Raw genomic sequence first — 6,129 nt, forward strand, 5'->3', positions numbered from 1 at the left:
TTGGAAGTTCTGGGTTTTATACACTATTAGAATTTCTTCCATACTTGTCAATATCTAGGACACTATCTTTCAATTTGATATTATTTTGTTATTACTGTGCAAGATGGAAGCTTGAAAACTTGCTGACAGTATTTGACAGTATCCTGCAACACACATGCATATCCATTGATAGGAAAAATATTTTGCGAAATATACAGTTCATGAATATAAAATATGTAAGCAAATCTGCAATATTCTATAGGCTGATCTGGCATTTATTCTGAGTTAGTCATGGGAGATATGAATAGGATAATTAATTGGAAAGAGTTAATAACCAAACTATTATCACAGGTGCCAAAGAATGCCTAGATTTAATGAGAGTGTCGAACTTGTTCTGTGCATAAATTTTAATGCACAAGCGTTTTTGGCAAGAGTGATCACATTTTGGTTATTCATGATAACCAATTGATTAACCTATTTATTATATATATTTTCTTCATATTTTATCGATGTTTTTAAATCCTGTGATTGGCAGATTGATATCATAGTTGTGATGTTTTGGTGGGAGAAACTATTACTTACATGTTATATGACAATATATAAAAAGAGGCTGTCCATGTTGAAACTAAGGAGATCCTATGATATGGGTAGCACAGAGTAAAATTATATCACTAATTTTTGTTTCAATGTTATGTTAAAATTCTTACAATGTCAGAGAGAACTGATCTGTATCAAACTTGGTTGACTTAAAGAGGTTGACCTAGGGTTAGGGACATCTCTTGAAATCAGTGATATCTTTGTATCATATTCAATTTTACCAAAGCCTATCAAGCTTTTATTTGATACAGAATGAAATCAATCCAAGTTATTTTGATGCTTACATGAGATTGATGTCAAATACTGAATACAAACATTCCAATGATTTGTAAGAGTTGTGTCCCTTACCCTAGGTCTACCTCCTTAAAATATTTGTTCAATGTTTTCCAACAAATTAACCAAATTATGAACAGGTCAGTAAGTTATTTCTCTTTATGTTGAAGTTTCTAGTGCTTTCTATGTAATATATTTCATTCTTACAAGTGCAGTATATAACAGACCAACATTCATTTCTTAGAAAACATGAGTGTGTGACATCTTGTTGAAAAAAAAATTTGGCATCCGCAGCCAACTGCCTGAGTCTTCCATGGACATTTGATCATATTTCAATGAAGTGTTTGGGAAACACATTGATAATCTGGTCGCTTAATGTGTTAACGTGTATGCTGATCAAAAATAAAAATACAAAATGTACATGTATGCTCCAGATCAAGTGATATCTATTGTTTTTTTACTGATATTGTTCTTGTCTTGTTTAAAACTGGTTTACTTTTTCTAAAAGTTCAAAATACATTCTGCACTTTTTATAATGTACATGTAAAATATTTTTATTGTTTTACTGTTTTGTCCATAGTATGGAAGTGTTACAACCTTATTGATCATATCTTCAAACATTTCAAAAAATGCAGGACATACCAGAGTTGAAGTTTTAACAAAAAAGTTGCAAAAATAAAGTTGAGACAAATCTTAACAATTTACAGGATTGAACAAGCATTTCCTTGCATTATACAATAATAATAATGTAACTTCAATTAGGCATCCAGTTAGAAATAATACTAGAGACGATCATGCCTGACAGAGCAATTTATTTTTCTTTATCCCATGAAATGTGCCATATAGTTCTTATACTCAAATTTCTTGTACTACATATGTATTGTAATGTATCTTTTCTGTCTCTTATTTGTTAACAAAAGTGATGTATCTTTGGAAAGATTGTCCATGTTGAATTTACCTATGTACTGCATTTGTTATAAATAACTTATTTGTTTTAATTTTATAACTATAATAAACAATAAAATATACTAGGAATGGTTATTAATTTTTTGTCAGCTTTGAGCTGGTAAGTTATATTTGGACTGCCTTTGTTTTGACCTTCAGTGCAGTATGTTTTATGTTGATCCTTAGCCCCTCTGTACCAAACTGGTCTCTGGTGAGCAAGTTAGTTGGTTCAATCCCTGGCTGAGTCGCAAATACTTTAGAATGCAATCACTGCTTCTCAACAAAGCATGCAGCATACAGAAAACAGATTGATGACTCGTTGGCTCTTAGTCAAAATAATGTGTATGAGTGTGTTAACATGTCTTCCTATCAGCTGTTGCTTCAATCTGATTAAAATCAGCTGTTATGATATGTCAGATTGCCTTACGTTCCCAATGCAGCTGATTTTAACCAGATTGCTGTTGCTTCTGTGTGTTAGCACATTACTTGTTAATAACCAAAGAGTTCAAGATCCATTGTTTCTAATTCAATAGATGAATTCATTTAGCAAAACTGGTATTTACCTTTAGCTATTTATTGGTTGTAAGACCAATAAGATGAAATGTGAACAGTCCTGAATATGTCTTCATAGAACATTATAATTTGACTTGAGGAATGACTGCAAATTCAAAACTGGGTGAAAGCAGATTGATTACTGAAATCACAAAAAAAAAGCATGAAAATTTCTTTGTTTACAGTATTCAAGTTATCACACAAAATTCATGTGTCTGCAGACCATGACAGCTTCATCCCATCAAATGTTTTGCAGTTGTATAAAAATAAATGACAGTATATTATCAAATATTTTATTTTTACGACAATATCACAATGTAAAATCTTCATTGTTTGAAAACTGCTAGCATGGACAGTACATTACAATATGGGTTATTGAAAGCTTGTACACCCACAAATCTGTCAAACTTCTGAGAGCCATTTTTCATTGCCAACTTTCTATCCTCCACATTTGAGATCTACACAGCCATATGGTGATTGATTCATATGATAATCATATGTAAATTATATGTAAATCATATGATAATGACAATAATTTACATATATAGTCATGTGATTTTCATATGGTTCTTATTTGTTAATTTTGGATTAATGTATATTTATATGTTTGTGAAAAAGATATGATTATCATATGATAATCATGCAATAATCATATAAAATTATCATTAGTGAACGATTTAATATACATGCATGAGAATCATTATGTTTTAAAATATATGATTCTCATGTGGTACTTTTGGCTGCATAAAATGCATCCGATTCTGCTATAAACATGTTATTGGATCAATTTTTGTAGTATTTTGAAAAACATGTTATCTTTGTATTCATGCCTTCTTAAATTATAGTTAAAAATTTGGAATAAAAACTTTGGAATGAATAAAGAAGTAATCATAACAAGAAATTATATATGAATACAGGTTATACCTAAACTTAATGTAGTATCAATATCATGGTAACTAATACATTGCTATGAAATCCTACCTAACCCAAATCTACATGTACAGTTCATGCTAGTTATATATGTGCATAATACATTTTAAAAATGACAAGAGTGGCTATCACAGATTTCTTAAAAATTAAAGATTTTTCACAGTCTTTCTCCAATTGTAGTTTAATAGCTTCTTGTAAAATAAAATTAAATTCTGCAACTCCTAAATATGAAATTTATGTTTGGAATATAATACCACTACTACCAGGTTACCCTGCTTGACGTAAAAATATCTATTCAATCTTATCTAGTGTTCACTATGGAATAAAATTGCTAACATCAAAACATAACAAAATAAAATAAGTAACTAAGTGGTCCCACACCTACACTGGACACATGCATGCACTTAAGGTATGTCATCCTGTATAGTGTGAAATTTCAAAAGGTTCTAATCATTGCCATTTTCATAAGGTATTTAGAACATAAAAATAAAAACTAGTTAGCCAAATTTAGTCTAAATACATTTGACTTCTCCATTATAAAGTCCTCAAAATACAAAAATAATGCTTTAAATTAATACATCTGCACAATGTGCCATATACGTTATTTTAAAAAATATTCATGAAAACTAAGCACCAAAACAAGTACCCATTATTTGATACAGTTACATATTTTTACAGTCTCAGTGTACATGTATCAAGATCAGACAATATAAATATTGATTTCTTTAGAATATAAAGCCATGTTTTAAACTTGAAAAGCTATTGCCCATTATCTGTATTTATTTCAATCACCACAATTTGGCCATTTTTGCTACTTTAAATAAAAATACATTCTTTGAAGCAGATAGAAGAAATCCACCTTACCAGTACATTGTACATTGTTCACTAGAAATTTGGCTTGCAGGTCTAGATATTTTGTTCCCATAGTAACCCTAGATATTTCGTTCCCATAGTAACCTTAGATATTTCATTCCCAAAGTAACCCTAGATATTTTAGTCACTACAAGTCAAGAATTGGTATCACACAATAAACTTTGGTGGAAACAGATGGCTAAAGAAAGAAGGTATTGATGAAAAAAATTATCTGTTCATTGAAGTCCCATTGTGTCAGTCAAAATGTATTTTGAACCTGGAATACCTGTCTACAACAACCAAATTTACAGTCCAAAAGCTGTTTGGTTTAGATAGGTTTCACTGTAACTAATTAGTAGAATAAAAAACTATACAGTATGACCTATCTTAAAATAACACTTAATTACAACATTGACTTCACATTTTGATTTATAAGTTTCGTACACTAAATGCCCATAAAGACATACAATGTAGTTATTTTACAAAAAAAAAAAATATGTAAGAAATCATTATACACTTGATTGGTAGCCATTATAGAAAAAAAAATCTTCAGCTTAAATCATGAACCAATATTATATATTTTTATGCCTTTAAAAAATAATAATAATAATGAGATTGTGACTACTAAACATTGGAAGACGTTTTTCGTTGTTTCAAATTAGGCAGGAAAATTGAGACTTTATTTGAGCAGTAAACTGACAGTTTTCTAATGCTGTTAAAATGTACATATTTATATTCATAAGTTTGAGGACAATAGAAAGTACATTGTATTGTAATCACCTGCAATAGTTAAATACAAAAAGGTAGAATTACCCATCAGGGGGTATACAGTGCAGAATCAGTGAATCGTTTGTTGATCACAAAATCAAGTTTATTCACTTAAATCTTAAAAAAAGTAACAAATGCAAAGCAGATAAGTGAAACATTTATGAGAAAACATCTTCATCAATCTAGTTTAGACATGCAACCAGACAAACAAGAAGAGAGCAATTTTCAGCCTTTAAGGAGGTAGACCTACGGTAAGGGACGACACAACTCTTAAAAATCATTGGAACGTTTGTATTCAGCAATTTACATCAATGTCATGTAAGCATCAAAGTAACTTGGACTGATTTCATTCTGTTTCATATGAAAGCTTGATAGGCTTTGGTAAAATTGAATATGATACAAACATATCACCAATTTCAAGAGTTATGTCCCCTATTTTAGGTCTACCTCCTTAAACTGAAGTACAAGTTGCACTAAATTACATTAACAATTGACTGATTTGTCTGCTTTAGACTTTTACACAACAAATAAATACAGAAAGATGCAAAAGTACCAAACTAATTAATTGATCAGGCAGAATTAAATTAAATCTCCTTATAAGATAAAAATAAACGTGATGAAATAATAATAATAAAAAAACTGTTAAAAGAAATTATCATTTTCAATTTCTGTTTTGAATTAATTCTAATTTCAACATAACTCTAAAAAGTGCATGTAACAAATTTAGTAACCATAAAAAATATCCTTTAACATCAAAATGAAAAAAAAAGGAAATACGTTATTTTAAGACATGGAATTTATCAGTTCTTGGGCCTGTAATTAAGTCTAAAATCATAAGAGTGGAACTAAACATGAATTTGAACTGCATTTAGTAAAAATGTTAAATATTAATACAAAAATGAGATGAGAACAGATTTCCTATAATCAGACATTTTTAAATAGACAAACATGTACATGTATTGTTGCATTGAAAGTGCAATAAAATCATACAAATGTTTTACAAAGAAATCATAATACAATATAAAACAGTGAAACCTGTCTTACCCAAACCCTGAATCATATAAAAATCTGTCTAAACCAGACACTTTTAAAAGTCACTTTATATCAATTTTAAATGCACCAGTATTTTTCAATCTAAGTAAATCATGCACCTATCTAAACCAAACCAATTTTAAAGTTCAAAAGGGATTAAGATAATACAGGTTTCACTGTGCAACACAAATATATAACATA

The sequence above is a fragment of the Perna viridis genome, chromosome 4 (assembly GCF_037379345.1).
Source record: "Perna viridis isolate PV_CMFRI_1.1 ecotype Kerala chromosome 4, ASM3737934v1, whole genome shotgun sequence".
Lineage (NCBI taxonomy): Eukaryota > Metazoa > Mollusca > Bivalvia > Mytilida > Mytilidae > Perna > Perna viridis.